The following is a 21,102-nucleotide window of genomic DNA, read 5'->3' as shown; positions in this document are numbered from 1 at the left end:
ATGGGGTGGAAGTGGTGGCATGCTAGTTTCAAGCCTAGGCACAAAAGGCCTTGCATACTTCCAATTGCTTTCTGGAAGTTTTGTCATCCCTGCAAAAAGAACATGCCAGGGCTACCCTGCTGGCTCAGGGGAAGGGTGTGAGACACAAGGAGCAGAGCCTAGTCTTAATCAGCAGATGTCTAGCCAACCTCCAGATCTGTGATCAAAAATGAATAATTGTTGGTTTAAGCCACTGATAGTTTTGAATGATTTGTTACACAAGAGCTAACTGATACAGCCATTCTCCATGACAGGTGACTGAGTGGATGCTTAAGGCCTAGCCAGCTGGTTTGTCTCCATTCCAATAGGCGCTCCTGCTCTTTCGGGCTGAAGCACTCCCTGGCCTTTGTCCTCGTCCTTCCATTACTTCTCTTCCCTTGGAACAGTGACAAGGGACATCAGTTAGGGTGTCAGCCTGATGAATGTGTTCATGGAGTTGTCCTGACATGACCCCTATGCAAAAAACTTAGGCTTCCTGGATGCTGCATCTGGCCAGAGAGTGCACATGTGTTGGAGGAGGGGCGTAACCGGGCGGTGGGGAGAACCTGATCAATCTCAGTTTTTTTGGCAAGGATTACCCAGGGCAGTGTTGAGTAGAGTGTGCAGTTAAAAGCTTCTACTAGCATGCAGCACCTTTATTTTGGCCCCTAACATTCACCCATGAATTTGGATTCCATTAACTTCAGGATGTCATGTCCTTCCTGTGTGAAAGGTTGATAACCTCCAGTCTGCCAAGGATGAGACTTCTGGTCCTGGCTTTGCATTCAGTTATTCTCCCTATATCTTTCCTGGCATTTCCAGTTTAGTAGGGAGGAAGGGGGCCTGCAACACTTTCTAGTTTTCTATCTAGTCTGAACCTGGAAGTTCCTTTTCCCATGTTTATGTTGATGTGTGTGTATGTGAGTGTGTGTGTGTGTGTGTGTGTGAATGCAATGTGTAAATGTTTGTGTGTCTATGTACACACAAGTATACATACACATTCTCTCTCTGTGTCTCTTGATAGAGATAGATATATACATACACATTCATATATATGTATGTATAAACACACACAGGTATATAAGCTCATATATGCCAAATATATACATCCACTTATATTTATTTATGTTATATTTATTAGTCTGCTATTGTTTTTCTCCTCTGCCAGATCTAGAAGAGGTGGACTGGTTCACTCTTACACAACTTCATAGGGCCTGAGGTAAGAGTAAAAATGAAGGCTCACTTACCATAGGAATAAGTATTTAAAAGTGACAAATCAAGGCAATAAATGGTTAAACAAAATATGTCCTCTCCTCCTACCTTGACAATTATATTTTCATGATAACCTGGAAGGCCAGGCTTAAATTTAGAGTGCTTTTATCTCTCAGAGTTCTGTGTCAGAAGTGGTGGTATGGGTGAAGCTGGTCCTTGGCCCATGGCCTGCTCCCCTTCTTTCCACCCCTGACTGGTGCGCACACTATCTCACGCATTCAAGCATCACTTATACCTCCTGCAAAGAGCCACCCTTGGCCACACTTTGGGCTTAGGCATGGACATTCCAACAGCCCAGTCCACCCTTGGAAGAACGGTTAGGGGAAGAGGCCTGTACAGGCCACGTAGGTGGTTTCAGGGACATTTGGGGAGGGAATGCCAGGGTCCTAGATATCCAGACTGTGGTCTAGAACGGGTCGGGGCAAGACTCCAAGTAGTTATCTCTTTGGCCCTAGAAACATCATCTTCCCCTTCAACCTGTGAGGACGAGCATAGCCAGCAGAAGAACATATATTGCTAACAATACTATAGTGCTAACAATGCTTCATTGAAATATAAATCTTCCTTGATCAGGTGCATTATTCTTTCAATATGCTAGCTACAAATATTTTCTTTAGAATTTTCGTAGAGATACTCATAAGTAAGACTGGTTTATTTTCTTTTGGACACTATTTAATTTGGTTTTGGTATTAAGCTTATGCTAGATGTATAAAATGATTTGGGAAACTTTCCACGTATATTATGGAACAATTTGAATAATTTATGTAGAATTATATCTTCCTTGATGGTTAGGTTAGTTAGATCTTGCCCATAAAACAACCAGGGTCTAATGTTCTTTCTTATTTTTACTTTCTAAAGTGATGGATTTATTTATTTTATTATTATTTTTTAATTTAAAATTCTTGGCTGCATTGGGTCTTTGTTGCTGTGCGTGGGCTTTCTCTAGTTGTGGCGAGCGGGGGCTACTCTTGGTTGCGGTGCATGGACTTCTCACTGTGGTGGCTTCTCTTGTTGTGGAGCACAGGCTCTAGGCGTGCGGGCTTCGGTAGTTGCAGCACGCAGGCTCAGTAGTTGTGGCTCGCGGGCTCTAGAGCGCAGGCTCAGTAGTTGTGGCGCATGGGCTTAGTTGCTCTGCAGCATGTGGGATCTTCCCAGACCAGGAATTGAACCCGTGTCCCCTGCATTGGCAGGCAGATTCTTAACCACTGCACTACCAGGGAAGTCCCATAGTGTTAGATTTATGAAAAACTTTACTAGTGTATTGTGTGGTTGTTAATGTGTTCAGATAGTCTACTTTTTCTTGAATTAATTTTGGTAATTTATATTGTGCTGGAAAATCATCCATTTCATCTAGATTTTAAACATTTGACAACATTTTATATTGACAACATCTTACAAGATATTTTATAATTATTTTTACTGTTTTTCCACAACTACGGTTTTATCTTCTTTCTCGTTCCTGATATGTGTATTTGTCCTGCATTTTTTCTTAGTCAAACTTGATAGAGTTTTGGGCTTATCTACCATTTTTTGCTGGCATTTTGTTTGTGATTCACTATTTTTAGCATTTTATCTCTATTAATTCCATCATATTTCTTTGAGTTTGTTTTGTTCTAATCTTTTAACTTGAATACTGAGCTCATTTATGTTCAAATTTTCAAATGTGAATACCAAGGAAAGAGCAGATATAGGACATAAATAAGAAATGAAGCCAAGGGTCAGGAGGACGGGTTATGAGGTGGAGGAGAGAAGTTGGGAACCACATGCAGAGGGACTTGGAGTGTATTACAAGCAGCATAGAATATGTGAGGTTTGGTTGTCAAGGTGACATGTTAGAAAACATTGCCATCAGGACACCCTGCCTCTGCAGGCTCTGCATCCAATTCCTGTCTCGTTCTTGGCCATGAGCACATCATAAAGAGCTTGCCAAATACCCAACAGAAATCCAGACCCACAATGTCTACTACATTTTTGATCCAAGACTTTTAGTTTCATAGCCCAATAAAATACAAAAAATCAACAGGGACAAACATAGGGTTGCTGATTTTTATTTTGTCAAGTACAGATATTAAACATATACACATACAATCATTTATTAGCACAGCAATTATACCAGGTTTTAACAGACGAAGATAATAAGGTCAAAAATCACAGAATAACTGTTTTATTCAATTTGCAATGTGACTTGCAGAATTTCAGCCCTAGCATCACAAAGCAGAGTATAGAAGGGTGGGTTTGAAGCTGAGTAACAATAGCTTAATAACCAGCTCACTTACTAGGCATGGGGGAAACTTGGGGAGCCCTACTTGCTGTAGATTTAGGTCTCCAAATTTTGTACTCTAGGAGTAAGCATGAAACGGAGTTTGAAAACCTATCACAGGGAGCATAACTCAGCTTTGCTAACCCAATTCTTGAAAATTAAGGTGAACCCACAGTGCCAAGCACCTGGCAGCAGCAAATGTCAGTTCTCTCAGAAAGAAGGCATGGTCATGTATATCACAAATTATTTTCACAAGCAGTTTTGTAAAGGCAGTATCCTGGACTGGACAAAACTAGCCAGGAACACAAGGAGACAAAACAATAAGAATGAAACCCATCAGAGGCAGAACCAATAGTGCTTCATTTACTAGAATGATCAGATATAGACTTTAAAATAATGGTGATTACTTATTCAAAGGAATAAAATACAACGTCTAGAATTGGAGCAGAAAATTGAAAGCTACATTAAAAATGGAACCAAATGAACAGCCTAGATATCAAAACCAAAATTAAGGAGTCAATGATCGGGTTTAAGAGCTAATGAGAGAATTAACATATTAAAAGACAGATTGGAAGAAAGCATCCAGACTGAAACACAGAGAGGCAGAAGGAGGAAAAACAAAGAATAGAAGCTAAGAGACAAAGCGTATAAGAATATCCCATATAGTTTCTAATATTTGTATTACTGACATGGCAGGAGGCAGAAAGGAGGGAGAAAGAGAGATAGAGAGAGAGAGAGAGGGAAAGAGAGGATGAGAAGGAAACAATATTTGAAGAGATAGTGGCTGAGAACTTTCAAAACTGATAAGAGAGATAAATTCCCTACAAATGTCTTGCAGGATCGATGAAAAGGATTCCAAGCATATCATAGTAAAGATGCTGAAAACAAAATACAAGGAAATAATCTTAAAATCAACAATAGAACAAGGATATATTACCTTCAAAGACACATAAATTAGTGACTAAGAACTAATAGAAAAGAAAAATTGAACAATTAAAAAAACTCAAGAGAAAAAAGAAATAAAAAAAGAAAATATGTGTGACAAAGAAAAAACAAATAGTAAAATGGTAAATTAAACCTCACATTATAGGTAATTATAATAAAAACAAATGGACTAAATATTCTGATTAAAAATCAAAGATTACTAGACTTGATTAAAAACTCAGTCTATGCTTTAGATAAGTTGTACATAAAACATAAGGCTATGGAAAAAAAGGGAAGGATTGAAAAAAGATATATCATGCAGATACTTATCAAAAGAAAGCTGGTATATATTCTAAATATGAGCCCCTTACTCATTATGTGTGTTTTATATAATAGGTACAGGTCTATAAAAGTATAGATTATATATTTATATTATATATTATATATTTAGATATATTATAGATTATATATTTAGATATTTAGATATATATTGTAGATTATATATTTATATTATATATATCTCATCATCAATAAGAAAAAGACAAACAATCCAATAGAAAAATGAGCAAGAGTGTTGAAGAGGCATGTCACAAGAGCATATCCCAAATGACCAAAAAATATATGAAAATATGCATAATCTCAGTAGTAATCAGGAAAATGCAAAATAGAGCCACAGTTGGATGCCACTATCTATCCACCAAAATGGCAAAAATTAAAAAGATGGATAATATCAAGTTTTGCCAGAGATGTGGAGCAATGGTTCTTTTTTGGTTTTTTTTTGGACAATAAAACCACTAACCTCAAATATTTATTTCTGAAACTTGTTTTAGATTTTAATCACCTTCCATTTTCCCCAACCATCTTCTCATTAGGTAGTATTTTGGTAAATATGAAAATAATAAATTTCATATGTATAGTACATTTCAGTTTATAAATTATTTTCAAATACATTACCTCATTTGATCTTCACAAAATATGAACAGAAATTATCATCCTGATTTTATGGATGAGAAAACAATTGCCCAGAAAGATTACATGCCACGCAGTAAATAAGTGCTGAAACCAATACTGCAATAAGGATTGAAAATTTTCGATTTCTAGCTCTAGACCAGTTCCTTTGTACTACAACCAGCTGCTGCTTCCAAACAGACAAGAGAGGACTGGATAATCTGTCTTTGAATAACAGTTTAGGAAAGGTTACTCCTATCTTCATCAGTATATACAGTCAATAAATGTTGAATTGTAACAATTTATGAAAGATGTGAAATAGTAATTAGAGAAATATTTTGGGTAAGTATTAACAGCATTTTTCATCTATAGAAAATTAGTGATTTATAATCTTTCTCTCTCAATATACTGGGTAAAGAAGATGAAATTTTTATTAAGAGGAACAATGGAATTTTTATACACTGTGTGTGGGAGTAGAAATAGATACAGCCATTTTGAAAAACTGTTTGGCATTATCTATTAAATCCAAAGATATGCATACCTTACAAACCAGCAATTTCACTCCTAGGTGTATCCCTATATTCATTTCTTAGGGCTGGCACAACAGAGTTCCACAAACAATGTGACTTAAAACAACAGAAATTTATTCTCTCACAGTTTGGGAAGCCAGATGTCGGAAATCAAGCTGTTTGCAGGGTCATACTTCCTCTGGAACTTCTAGGGGAGGATCCTTCCTTGCCTTTTCCAGGGTCTGGTAGCCCTAGGCATTCCTTGATTTATGGCAGCAGGACTCCCATTTCTATCTCCATATTCACATGGCCATATTCTCTCTGTGTGTCTGTCTGTGTCCAGCTTTCCCTCTTCTTATAACAACACTTCTTATATTGGATCCACGGCCCACCCTAATCCATTAAGATCTCATTTTAACTAACTATATCTGCAAAGACCTTATACTCCAAATAAGGTCACATTCACAGGTACCAGGGCTTAGGCCTTCAACATATCTTCTTGGGGGACAAATTCAACCCACAACAATACAATACCCAACAGAGGTACGTGTACATATGTACCTTGAGGCTTGCATAAGAATATACATAACAGTATTACTTGTCATAATCCCAAACTGGAAACATCTCTTGTTTTAGCAATAAATTATGGTGGTGGAGTCATACAATAAAACACATAATATACAATAATTAAAATAAATAAATTATAGCTATATGCACAGCATGTATCTCACAAACATAATAAGTTGAAGAAGCTAGACACAGAAGAATTCATACTGTATAAATCCATTCACTAAAAGTTAAAAAAAATGCAGGCACAGCTATACTTAACTACTTGGGGATATATGTATAGATGGTTAAACTAAAAAGAAATTCAAGAAAGTGTTTACCACAAAAGTCAGGATAGTGGTTACCTTTGAAGGAAGGGAAGGAATTGCAATTGGGAAGGAGCATGAAGGGGGCTCCTGGGTTTTGGCAGTGTTCTATTTCTTGACCTGGGTGCTGGTTACATTGTGTTATTTTGTGATAAATCACTTAATCATACAATAGTCCCCCCCTTATCTCTGGGGGACACAACTTCACCACCATCATCTATCAGTACATCCTTTGTCTCCATTTTTATCAGTCATTGCATCCCCAGTGGATGCCTGAAACTTTGGATAGTACCAAACGCTATATACACTATGTTTTTTCTATACACATATACCTATAATAAAGTTTAATTTATAAATAGGTACAGTAAGAGATTAATAATAACTAATAATAAAATGAAACAATTATAACAATGTACTATAATAAAATTTATGTGAATGTGGTCTCTCTCTCCCTCTTTCTCAAAACATCTTTTTTTTTTTTAAAGGAATTTAAAAAAAAATAAATTTATTTATCTATTTTTGGCTGAGCTGGGTCTTTGTTGCCGTGCGCGGGCTTTCTCTAGTTGCGGCGAGCAGGGGCTACTCTTCGTTGAGGTGTGCAGGCTTCACATTGCGGTGGCTTCTCTTGTTGCGGAGCATGGGCTCTAGGCGCACGGGCTTCGGTAGTTGTGGCTCGCGGGCTCTAGAGCACAGGATCAATAGTTGTGGCGCACAGGCTTAGTTGATCTGCGGCATGTGGGATCTTCCCAGACCAGGGCTCGAACCCGTGTCCCCTGCATTGGCAGGCGGATTCTTAACCATTGCACCACCAGGGAAGCCCTCAAAACATCTTATTGTACTATACCTACCAGTATGTGAGTGATAATGTGAGCTGATGAAATATCTATGTGATGAGATGAAGTGAGGGGAATGATGTAGGCATTGTGACGTAGAGTTAGGTTACCACTGACCTTCTGATGGTAAGTCAGAAGGAGGATCATCTACTTCTGGTGATCCTGGATCATCGAGTCATGGTGATGTCCATTTTCATAGTTAAATGCCAGGAGCAGACGATGCCAATGGTTGGGGATCCTGGGTAGGATGGAGCAGGATGTCATCACGCTACTCAGAATGGTGTGTAATTTAAAACTTATTAATTGTTTATTTCCGGAATTTTCAAAATTTAATATTTTCAGACCATGGTTGACTGCAGGTAACTGAAACCATGGAAAGCAAAACTGAGGATAAGGAAGGACTACTATATACCCTTATTTTGTTTACTTTTCCATACATGTGTTTTATTTCTCACAGGTGTGCACATACAAGCCTTTTTTTAAAAAAAAGAAAGAAAAAAAAAAAGAGTGACTCCAGAAGGTTAGTGGATTTAAGGCCATCTGGGTTACATTTACAGCCAAATGAGCCAAACCAAAGCAAGGGTAATTAAGTTTAGTTGAAACAACATATTGTTCTCAATTCTATTTACCAACCTGGACAGGTGTGGCCCTGCCTGTACTATCTCCTGAATACAGTTTTGAAAATGTTAATTTATTCAATAATTTGTTTTTGAGAACCTACAATGTGCTGGACGCTGTGATGTGCCTTTCCTCTGAGTTGTGTTTTTGTGGAATTCAGAGGAAATATAGGCAATTTTGATTTGAATAGCTACTAATCTCAGATTTCTGCACAGTGAGAATCTTTTCCCTCCCACCACTCCCACCTTTGCCCACACTCTAGTTGGAATGATGAAAACTTGCAAAATACATATTAAAAGATGCACATATTCAAAAAATATCATGGCCATCTGAGATCAGGGTGAGAAAGGCTGTTGAAAATCTGTGGCAGCCTGAGTTGGGGGGTTGATGTGCATGTTCTCTGAATATTTAAGTTTAGATAAAGATTCTAAATCTTATTGCTTGAAAGCTATCCAGAAACCCAAAATGCTAGTCCCACTGGTCTCTCCTTTCTTTAGGAATATAGATGTCATCAAATCTCAAAAATGAAAGCTATTAACAGAGCACGTGAGACTAAAAAGAAACTTAAGAAAACATTTATTGTTTCTTAAACTTTTATTATCTTCCACACCTGACTTGAAATTCATTGCATATGATGTTGCTGTCCTATTTAATTGTATATTTGGGACTAATGTCGCTGTAGCACATGCCAAAAGTAAATTTCCAGGAGTCTGGCTTGCTCAGTTTTAAGTAAATCCATGTTCAGGTAGTGATGTGCCAAGATACCTATGCACTTGTCATCATAGCCTTTCTCTTTTCTGAGAAGCCATGAGCTTCAGAGGGCGGAGACCATGCTTCCTTCCCTTACCATTGTGTACTCAGTACCTACACAGTGTTAGACACGGAGTAAACACTAAATACTTGTTGATCTGCTGATTGAGAAAAAGAATGAGCAAATTCTTGATAAAACACGTTTCCCTAGAATGAGCAAGAATATTCCCAGAATGGTTCCATTTAAGTTGTATTTAACCCTCCAACCCACAAAAATACCCAGACGTTTGGGCTTTCATTCATTTCATCAACTAATTTTCATTGAATGCTTATGTAAACCTTAGGGATATATAGTACTTTTGACGATGAAAGCTAAGGGAAAATAAAGCAAAGTGGTAGGAAGTATTGGGGGACAATTTTAAAGAGAGTCATCCAGGAAGGTCTCCCTGAGGTGATGCCTCAGTAAAGCTCTGAAGAAAGTGAGGGAGTAAGAGGTAAAGTGAGAGGAGGGTAGGAGATGAGGGAGTGTGCTGTGGTTCTACCTGACAGAATGGGCGTTTAGGCAGAGAGAACAGATGTGCAATGGCCCTGAGGCAGAGAATCCTGGGAGAATTCAAGGAAAAGCAAGGAGCCCATTGTAGCCAGAGCAAAGTGAAAAGCGGAGAACAAAAGGAGGTAAGGTCAGAGAGGTAACTGGTCCAGACTGTGGAGGGTCTTAGAAGCCACTGGTTTTTACTAACAGTGAGATAAGAATCTATTGGATGATTTTGAGCAAAGGATTGACATGATCTGAATTGCTTTTTAACAGAATCACTTTGATGGCTTTATTGGAAATAGAATGATCAAAAGCAGAAGCAGATGGAACCAGAGCTAGCCTATGGGAAATCCTAATCATCAGATATATACAATTGTAACAGAGGATTCAGTTTTCACAGAGGCCAAGTCGAAATAGTAATTTTCTCCGTTCAGGAATATATTTGATGATAGAGTACATATAACTATAATTACACAATAGATATTTTCTTCTTTTTGATGAAAATATGTATTTGGTAATGCATGAATATGCTACTGTAACTGCAATTTGGAAAGATGTTTTGGAATATTTAAATGAAATGAGTGAGAAATTATAGACTGCTCTTAGGAATGTTTTTGGAGGCTATCTTTTATCATCTTTAATGTATTTTTTAAAGAACTGGGAAAAATTTAAATAAAAATCAATGGAATATGAAGCAAAAACAGTAAAGATGAACAATAAAATCGATAGAAATTATTTGAATACTGAGAAATGAATTGTGACAAAATTTTCCAGATTATACTTAAAGCAATAATTCATTAAGACAAAGAGATAAATTTAATCCAGTATATTTGATAATCCACTTAGTAAAGAGAAGTGATTAACTAAATCCACTGTTAATTTGGCAAAAATCATTGACATTAATGAAGATAATATAAAATTCAAAATATACCAACAAACTAAGATATCAACAAAAACTGACTAAAGGGTGTTGTCAATTCAAAAGTATTTATTTTCAATCATGGAACAGTAAAGCTTGGAATGTTCTGAAATCTTATAGCTCATATAGAGGTTTTCCCAAATTTGAAAACAAACCTAAAAACTTATATGACATTACCATGAACAAGTTGTGAAACTGAAAGAAAATTTTCTCAAATATCAATATTAAAACTCTATTTTTCACCAACAATGCGGGAGGAAAGACCTGATTTTGTCTTTTTATTTTTCATGTAGAAAATGAAGTGTTGATCAAAGAACATGTACCCCAAAATGGTAAGATAAAGTATTATGAAGATGTGTCAGGCAGTTAATTCATCAAAACCTTTTATTATGTTTCTGGATTTTGTGATGTTCATTGGTTTTGTTGCCTTTTAAAAATTTGGATCTAGTTGTGATTTTTTTTCTTCATTCTTGTTAAATCAATTAAACAAGGGAGGTCATTAGACTGAGGTGGCTCTAACAAGGTGGTGATCTATGTAGCAAACCAAGCCTTAAATGCCTCAAGTTTACAAAATCGAAACCTACAAACAACCAATCACAAAGAGCCAACTAGGCTTTATGCTACAGCAAATCAAATAATTTCCTTTTTTTTTTTTTTTTCTTCAGATCCCTCAAATATGGATTCACTCTGACCAACAGGTACATTTGTGCATGTTAAGACTGAGAAAAAAAAAATGGGTGTCCATAAAGATATATTGAGACAGATATTTGAATTTGGAGTTCAGGGTAGGGGTTCAAGTTGGAGAAATAAATCTGTGAGTTATGGTGTGTTGTCCATATTCCATTTTTTCCCCTGCACCACCAAGCAATTAACTCAGTTCTCCATGGACACTGACCAGGTGTCCCACAAATTTAACTCAATTCTGACACTATTTACCTGGAGAGTGTCAGATTCCACAGGTAAAGGCTCAGTCCCACAGACTGCATATATATATATTTCAGTTAGAGCCAGAAGGTGAAGGCAGCCTATAGAGAAGACATGAGGGTTTGGGGGACATTGCTTATGATGACCATGATTTCCAGTTAGTCGATGGTTTTAGAAGTTGGAGAGTGTTATGAGATGAGGTCAGAACATTGGGGGGATTAGATCTTGGGGATGAGGGACAAACTAGGGGACCCAAGCATCTTGCAATGACTGATGAAAATGGAGATAAAGAACATACAGGTAGATGGTCAGGTTGAAGTTGTGAGTATTGAGGGGGAAGAGAGGGATAGGGTTCTTGTCAAGGAAAATTCTGAGCTCTGGTGCTTTTTCAAGACTCCTAGAGGTGTAGAAGGCCACACATAGAGTGACAGATTAAAGGATCATTTGTCCATTGAGCACATGGGGCTCTGATTTGACCCCAAAGATGGAGGTGTGGAGAATGCAAGAGGGCAGTCTTACAAATGTGAAGGTTTCCAATGTTAGCTTAAAGACAGCCCTATGAAGACTGCCAGAGTTGCCTCAAAAGTCCTACCAAGCTTTTAACATGAGCCTGATACACAGGCATTTAAATATTTGTTGAACGAATGAGTGAATAACATTCGCATTAGAATGACTTCTTGGGTAGGTCCCTGCCAGTCTTCCACACAATTAAAGAATAACAAAACAAAAAGGAGAGTCTGCCCTAAGAGCAAATTTCAGCAATGGAATGAAGAAAATTCTTACAAGTCCTAAAATTGCAGTTTTCTCAAGTCTGATAATTTAAAAATCCAGACTGTGTAGAACGTAGGACAAGTGATTACAGAAAAGGAAGGAAAGAAGGAGGTAAAGAAACAACTTTTTCAGTGGTGGTGGGAGAGAGTGAAGAAAGGGTTTGATGAGTTTTCAACATCAATTTGTTGTAAGAAACAGCTCTGGGGGAAGGGGGTCGTGTGTAACATGTATTTTCTCTAAGTCACACCGACCCTGGGGCAAAGTTGGGGAATGGGTCACCTAAATGCTTAAAATGAAAGAAAATTAGTTATCTCACTTTTCTTCATTAGCCACCCTAGGGGATCACCCAGCATTGCCTAGATCTCTCCTTGCAGTGGCATCCAGGAGCAAGTCCTTGGGATGTGGGCCTCTGCCCTGGGAGAACCACTGAGTGTCTCTGGTTTCTGGTTCTAGGCTTGTTCAGGTCACAGCCCTGCAGCAGCTTCTAGAAGAATTCATATTCTGCTTCCCAGTTAAAGTATAGACCCATCAAGGCCACACTCCTAAAGTAACAGATTAAAGGGACCTTACAGCATTTTTAGTCTATTTCCCTATCTGATGCAGAGGCCCTTTAGAAAATGGCATTCTACCTCAAAGTGACATAACATTTACCACCCCAGAGCCAGCCCATTCCATTTTGGTCCTTTTCAATGAATAGAATGTTCAGGCTCGTTTAACAGAAATCCCCATAGGTTTTTCACAACATTTCTGCCAAGACTTTGTAATTAGTTGAATTAGATCAGTGGTTGCTGGTTACAGGCCATAGGATGTCTCTCTGGTAACCAGAATTCAAAGTCTCTCTTATGGAAACAGCTGATTCAACCCTGGTGCAGTCTTACTAATCAATTTCTTTTTCTATATGCATTATATATAAGTGTTCTTCTATTACATTATTAGTTAATTCACTCTTTCTTATATCTAATCCAAAAAGCATTACATAAATTACAGAATGCCTACTATGTGTGGGGCACAAGGGTTTTAGTCACAATGGTAAGGGAGTCAGATAAGGTCCCACTCTCCAGGACTTTATTGGCTAGAGGGAGGTAGAGCCAGAGAAACAGACTACAGTTCCAAAGCAAATCTTAAGAAATGGAGCTGAAAGAATCAGCCTCCTTGACTTCAAACTATACTACAAAGCTACAATAATCAAGACAATATGGTACTGGCACAAAAATAGAAATATAGATCAATGGTACAGGATAGAAAGCCCAGAGATAAACCCAAGCACCTATGGTCACCTAATCTATGACAAAGGAGGCAAGAATATAAATGGAGAAAAGACAGCCTCTTCAATAAGTGGTGCTGGGAAAACTGGACAGGTACATGTAAAAGAATGAAATTAGAACATTCCCTGACACCATACACAAAAATAAACTCAAAAGGGATTAAAGACCTAAATGTAAGACTGGGTACTATAAAACTCTTAGAGGAAAACATAGGCAGAACACTCTTTGACATAAAGCACAGCAAGATCTTTTTTGACCCACCTCCTAGAGTAATGAAAATAAAAACAAAAATAAACAAATGGGACCTAATGAAACTTAAAAGCTTTTGCACAGCAAAGGAAACCATAAACAAGATGAAAAGACAACCCTCAGAATGGGAAAAAATATTTGCAAATGAAGCAACAGACAAAGGATTAATCTCTAAAATATACAAACAGCTCATGTAGCTCAAAATCAAGAAAACAAACAACCCAATCAAAAAATGGGCAGAAGACCTAAATAGACATCTCTCCAAAGAAGACATGCAGATGGCCAAGAGGCATATGAAAAGATGCTCAACATCACTAATTATTAGAGAAATGTAAATCAAAACTACAATGAAGTATCACCTCACATCAGTCAGAATGGCCATCATCAAAAAATCTACAAACAGTAAATGTTGGAAAGGGTGTGGAGAAAAGGGAACCCTCTTGCACTGTTGGTGGGAATGTAAATTGATACAGCCACTGTGGAGAACAGTATGGAGGTTCCTTAAGAAACTAAAAATAGAACTACCATATGACCCAGCAATCCCACTACTGGGCATATACCCTGAGAAAACCATAATTCAAAAGGACACATGTACCCCAATGTTCATCGCAGCATTATTTACAATAACCAGGACATGGAAATAACCTAAATGTCCAATGATAGATGAATGGATAAAGAAGATGTGCTACATATATACAATGGAATATTACTCAGCCATAAAAAGGAACGAAATTGGGTCATTTGTAGAGATGTGGATGGACCTAGAGTCTGTCATACAGAGTGAAGTAAGTCAGAAAGAGAAAAACAAATATCGTATATTAATGCATATATGTGGAACCTAGAAAAATGGTACAGATGAACCTATTTCTAGGTCAGGAATAGAGACACAGACGTAGAGAACAGACATGTGGACACAGAGGGGAAGGGGAGGGTGGGACGAATTGGGAGATTAAGATTGACATATATACACTACCATGTGTAAAATAGATAGCTAGTGGGTACCTGCTATAAAACACATGAAGCTCAGCTTGGTGCTCTGTGATGACCCAGATGGGTGGGATGGGGGTGCAGTGGGAGGGAGGTCCAAGAGGGAGGGGATAGTTGTATACATGTAGCTGATTCACTTCTTGTACAGCAGAAACTAACACAACATTGTAAAGCAATTATACTCCAATGAAAAAAAAAGAAGTCAAGCACTATATTATGGGAGTTATTAGAAAGCCCTAATGAAAGAGTTCATTAGAGTTTATAGATGGGCTACCTAATTTCATTTGAATTATAATACCAGAAATCAAGTTGCTGTCTTTTTTAGGTACCTACTAGACCTGAATGTAAATTCCACTCACCTTAGATAAATTTGGGTAGGTTCCATGTTTTTATTAGTCATTCATTTATAGACCATCACCAGTGATGGAGCATTTGGATAGGGCAAACTCACTACTGAGCAGTCATGGAGGGAATCAATGGGGGTGGAGGGGTAGGGAGGTGGGCCTCGGCCTTGGGTACGTTTTATGGCTGTTAAGTTCCAGACTCACTGGTCTTTCCCTAGTGGAAATGGCTGAGACTGACATAAGTTCCTGGGTCTCTGCTGATAAAAAAGAAACACTATTTATTGATCATTGATTACTCAATGGAAGAGCAAGGTCAGAAACATTAAGCACAGACATTTAAAAAAATGTATGAAAGGATTCATCAGTTTCTCTCTCTCTCTCTCTTTTTTTTTTTGTGCACAGATCCAGTAATCCAAGGTGAAGACTGAAGGAATCAGGAAGAAGATGTATTCTTAGGCACTGTTACATATTTCAAGACAAAAGTGATTACTAAATATATTTCCCAGATAGCAAACCACATAAGTTAAGAGCCTCATTTCACTGATAGCATTCCTAGCCTCAGGCCATCTTCATAATTTTTACATTTTCTTTAATTTAATGAAAACTGCCCTGGTTAAAAAAAACAAGATCTCCATAATTATGCTCTCAGTTATGGCTGAGGGAAGAGGAGGGGTCTATTTATAGACATTTCCCATGGGGAAGAATGTGGACGAGGCTTTAATCCCAGCTCCTCACCCTCTTGTCTGTGATCTCCAGCAAGTTCCTGCTCCACTCCATGAATGGGGGTTAAAAGAGGCACCACGTCATGGTATGAGTGTTAGCCAGCCGTCATTCACTCAGCAGATATTTACTGAGCACTTACTCTGAGGTTCCAAATCCTCAGGACAGTTCCAGATTATTGGGATACATCAGTGAAGAAAACATACAAAGATTCCTGCTTTTGTGGAGTGTACATGGTGCAGGGTATGATGGTAAACAATAAACATAATAAGTAAATTATATAGAAGATGATAAGTGCTAGAAAAAATGAAAATACAACAGGGCAAAAGGGATGTGGGAGGGCAGCATGGGGCCGTGCAGTTCCCAGCATTAAATAGGGCGGTATAGGTAGGCCTTGTTGAGGAGGTGAGATTTAAGCCAAGACTTGAAGATGGTAAAGGAATTACCTAAGAGAATGGCTAGGAGAAGACCCTCACAGGCAGAGGGAACAGCCAGTGCAAATGTCCCAAGGTGGAAAGTTTCCTGGCACATTTGAGGGTAAAGGAGGCCAGTATATCTAGAAAAGAGTTAAAAAAAAAAAGGAGTTGGGAGTAGTGGGGGTCTGGGGTATCAGAGAATTGTGTTAAGACCTTGTAGGTTGTTGTAAGGACTTAGGCTTTTACTCTGCGCAAAGTGGGGAACCACTGCAGGATTTTGAATACTAATTCTGAGCATAGGAGATTTCCTATCTACTGTGTTGAAAGTACATCTTTAGGAAGCAAGGGAAACTGGGTTGGAGTAAAAGGGGTGAGAGATGATGGTGACCCAGAAATAACAGGACGTAGTGAGAAATGGTGGAATTCTAGATGAATTTTGGAGGCAGGGCAAGCTTGATTTCCTGATGGATTGGATGGGGAACATGAGTGTGTTTGTGGAGGAGATCTCAGTTTGGATATGTTTAATCTGAAATGTCTGTTAGACATCAAAGTAGGGATGTCAAGAGGCAGTTGGGTATGACTTTGGAGGTTGTGAAGGGAGTGTGGACTAGAGATATAAATTTGAGAGTCATCAGAAACCCATTAAAATATGTAGCAAGTTAATTATTGATAATAATTAGTGTTTAAAATTTTTTTTTAATTTTTTATTTCTTTTTTTTTTAAAGTAGGTCCTTGTTGGTTATCTATTTTAAACATAGCAGTGTGTACATGTCCATCCCAAACTCTCAGTTTATCCCTCCCCCCACCCTTCCCCCTGGTAACAATAAGTTTGTTCTCTAAGTCTGTGAGTCTGTTTTTGTTTTATAAATAAGTTCATTTGTATCATTTTTTTTAGAGCCTGTACATAAGAGATATCATATGATATTTGTCTTTCTCTTCCTGACTTACTTCACTTAGTATGATAATCTCCAGGTCAATCCATGTTGCTGCAAATGGCATTATTTCATTTTTTTAATGGCTGAATAATATTCAATTGTATATATGTACGACATCTTCTTTATCCATTCCTCTGTTGGTGGACATTTAGGTTGCTTCCATGTCTTGGCTATTGTAAACTGCACTGCAATGAACATTGTGGTGCATGTATCCTTTCAAACCATGTCTCTGGATATATACCCAGGAGTGGGGTTGCTGGATCATATGGTAATTCTATTTTTAGTTTTTTAAGGAACCTCCATACTGTTCTCCATAGTGACTGCACCAATTTACCTTCTGGCCAACAGTGTAGAAGGCTTCCCTTTTCTCCACACCATCATTATTTTGTTGTCATTACATTTTTCCCTTTGTATCCGCATTCCCATGACAGAAAAAAAAAAAAGGAAGCCAGGCTTTTTCTTCCTTTTGTCTCAAGGGGAGTTTGTTTGGCGATGGAAAGCATCCAGTGCATGAAGGAAAAGCCCTTTCTTTGCTTTTGTCTTCCAAAGCTTAGAGTTTCTGAAAAGGGCCTCCCAGGGAGGTGTGTGCAGCAGGTAGGTAGTCTGAGTAAAGTTCATCCTCCTTGTCGCAGTTCAGGAAACCCGAGACTTCCTCAGTCAGCATATGACGTTCTTCTAACCTCAGGGATTAATTCAGGGGTGGCCCAATCTGCCAGAAGCTTAAGACATTTGCAAGGGATTCTAAGATATCCATGCAGACTCTCCTCTTAGACAGTGTGGTGTATGGTTGTTGGACCTGGAACTGATACAGCCATTTTACCCCATGGGAGAAGTAAGCTTAAGGACTAAGATGTCATATGGAAAGGGCATAATAAAAAAAATAGCAGAAATGGGGCATATTAATTATCTATTACTATATAACAAATTTTCCCAAAACTAAATGGTTTAAAACAACAAACAGTTATTAGTTCATATGGTCTTGTTGGATGAGGAATTTGGAAATGGCTTAACTGGGTGGTCCTGGTTCTTAGGGTCTTTCATGAGGTTACAGTCAAGATGTCAGATAGGGCTGCACTCATCTGAAGGCTTGTCTGGGGCTGAAGGAGCTTTTCTAAGATGGCCCTTTCACATAGACGGCAGGTTTGTGATGGCTGTAGGTAGAACCCTCTCCACAGAGCTGCCTAAATGTCCTCAGAACATGGTAGCTGACTTCTCCCAGAGTAAGTGACCCAAGAGAGAACAAGAAGGAAACTGCAGTGCCTTTCACGGTCTAGTCTCAAAAGTTGCACACCATAACTTTTGCCACATTCTCTCCATTAGAAGCAAGCCACTGAGTCCAGCCCACACTTAACAGGAGGGGAATCAAACTTCATTTTTTCAAAAGAGAAGCATCAAAGAATTTGTAGACATTATTTTAAAACCACCCCACATGGTGTTAGAGTTCTTATATAACCACTCCTGAAGCCTTCCCTACGAGTAAGTAAGCCAATAACTTTCCTTTAGTTGTAAAGCCAATTTGAGTTGAGTTTTCTAATACTTGTAGCTGAAAGCATTCTAATGGATGTAGAAGGCTATAAGTTGAAGTAGCTGATTCAGGAGAGGATAAAAGTTTCAAAACAGGGAAGGAGATTGTTTCTTATGAGGTGATACGTTCTCAAAGAGATAAGGGGAAATGGCAGCTCCTAGGGAGACTGGATCTTCTACACTGGGGCTCCCAGCCTCCACAAGGATCCATGGGCCCTGGCACCGCACTAATCATGTCTTTTTTTTTCTGTAGTCTGATACTTTGACATCTGGGGCCCTGCTCACTCTGCAGGGACTGCCCCTCCCGTGGTTAGTTTCCTAGAGATAGTGAACAAGTCACCCACGAGAACACTTTTCACATACAAACCAATCAATCCAGAGCCCACACACCAACCACCTCCTTTATGGGGCTCTCACACTTTGGGCCACTATCCACCTGTGCTCATCATCTAGGGCCAGGTCTCAGACAACTAGGGACAGCCTCTATGCTCCAGACCCTGTGGAAATTATTCAAACTTGCCAATCTTAAACCTGCTCACCATGCCTCACCTGTCCTTCCCAAGGAAACTATAATAAAGGCTCTTGCACACAGTTCTCCCCTCTCCCTCTGCCTCCTGACCAAACCTGGTGTTTCCCTGCGTGACCCCTGCGTGCCTCTTGGGAACTGTGAGTAACAATGTATATTTTCAATGGCAATCGTCTCCTGATCTTTTGACCTTACTCTACCTCAAATTTTCTATTAATACTATTTCTATATTTTAAATCAGGGACACAATCCATGGAACTTCCCACCTTCAAGGGACCATGTGGATGAAGATGAGAGGTATATCAGCTGTGACCAGTATTGTCCCTTTCTCAGCATTCTGCACTATGTAAGACCCTAAGGGAAAGTAGGGGGCAGGGACCGGCTAGTTGAGGTAGAGTCAGATTTAATATAGTTTTAAGAAAATGTTAGGAAAATAAATAACATGATGCTTCTTTACCTGAGTGCACTGAGTACAAATTAATGTCTGCTACATATAAATTTTGTTTTTTGAACAATCTGTGATAAGCTTAATTAGCAGTTATTTCTATTCATTTGTTGGTTTAAATTTTCAAAGTAATTTACAAAGATTTATTTTTAAAAATCTCCAGCCTCTACCATCTCCCCCATTTGACCTCATGATACATTTAAACACTAGGATGTGTGAAAGCATTTGGTAACAATTTTTGTTACACAGATGGTGCACGCCTCACCTCATCTACAAAATTTGCCAAGTACTTTGTCCTATTATTTCAAAAATATTGTGCAATTATTTTTGTAAATTTAATCATGAGTTCACTTCATTGGGCATTTCAATTTGACCTTTCTGCCAACCTACTGATTTTTCTCAATTCTGAATCTCAACCATCTCTATCTAGTAGGTGAAAGGCTTTCATTTATTTATTTGGATCTATTTATTTCTTCCTAGATAGGAAGGTGATTCTCCTTCTTAGAAGCTTCTTTCAACAAGCTTTGCCTAAGACTGTTATGCCCGGAAATATTTTCTCCTTTGTAGTCATGCTAATACCTTCCTTGTAGTGTCTGTCTCAGGCCCTTTCTCTATCTGCATGCCTATCGTCACGCTTTCCCATCATTGTCCTCAATAAATGATTGTACATTCTTCATCACTGATGACATGGAAGCTGACTAATATGAGGGAGTTCCCTCAGTCACACTCAGGTTCCAAATTCTCTGTACCTCTGTGTTAAATTCTTTCATTTTCCTACAAATGTCAGAGGAAAGCATTGTAGGAATGTACTCTTAAGCTAAACCATTCCTTTTGGCTCCTTGAGAAAAGGGGCTCCTATGTTCATCATCTCTCATGCATCCATACATCTAGCCAGTCTAATGACCAAAATTAATTATTGAGCATCTGCTATTTTGGGGAATCAGAGATGCTTAAGACACTGACCTTGTCATTAACAACTTGAAAAGAAGATTAACCAATTAGCAAACGAACAATTACAAAAGTGTGTACAAAAATACTACCTAGATACACAGGGGTGATGATGACTTAATGTGGTATAGGGTAGTGTTTCAGTCTTCTATTGCTACAAACCACTCCCAAATTTAGTGGCTTAAAACAACAATAATTTATGATTTCTCATGATTCTATAATCTAGCTTGGCTTAGCTGGGAAACTGTCCTGCGTTATGTGTTGTCTGCTGGGGCAGAAAGTCCATGATGGCTTCTTCACTTGTATGTCTGCTTATTTATCTGGGATGAATGGGTGCTGGCCAAGCATCTCTCACCCTCCATGTGGCATCTCTATCTGGCTTGCTTGGACTTCCTCACAGCATGGCTCTCTCACGGTAGTCAGCCTTTTTTTCATCAGATAGCTTCTAAGAGAGAGGACATGAAAGCTCCTAGTTGTCTTAAGGCCTGGGTTTGAAAGCCCTAGAATGTCACTTTCACTACATTCTATTGTCAAAACAGATCATAAGTTCAGACCAGATTCAATGGTAGGAGACAAAGTTCATTTCTTAA

At 38.5% G+C, this 21,102-nt stretch overlaps 1 long non-coding RNA gene across 3 annotated transcripts in view; it reads left to right on the top strand.

The window, feature by feature from the left end:
- LOC309605624 overlaps positions 1-19,580 on the top strand; it is a 31,021-nt gene extending 11,441 nt beyond the window's left edge. The window contains exons 2-4 of one of the 3 annotated variants that reach the window (XR_014231447.1): positions 10,752-10,790; positions 11,124-11,156; positions 15,401-19,580. This is a non-coding gene — a long non-coding RNA (uncharacterized lncRNA). Of the gene's footprint in view, positions 1-10,751; positions 10,791-11,123 lie in introns of all 3 variants that reach the window. The other 2 variants (XR_014231448.1, XR_014231449.1) reach the window with 2 other exon arrangements.
- The last annotated feature ends 1,522 nt before the right edge of the window (positions 19,581-21,102 follow it).

Source organism: Balaenoptera borealis, assembly GCF_965194805.1.
Source record: "Balaenoptera borealis genome assembly, chromosome: 11".
Taxonomy (NCBI): domain Eukaryota; kingdom Metazoa; phylum Chordata; class Mammalia; order Artiodactyla; family Balaenopteridae; genus Balaenoptera; species Balaenoptera borealis.
This window is presented reverse-complemented; position numbering and strand designations above follow the sequence as displayed.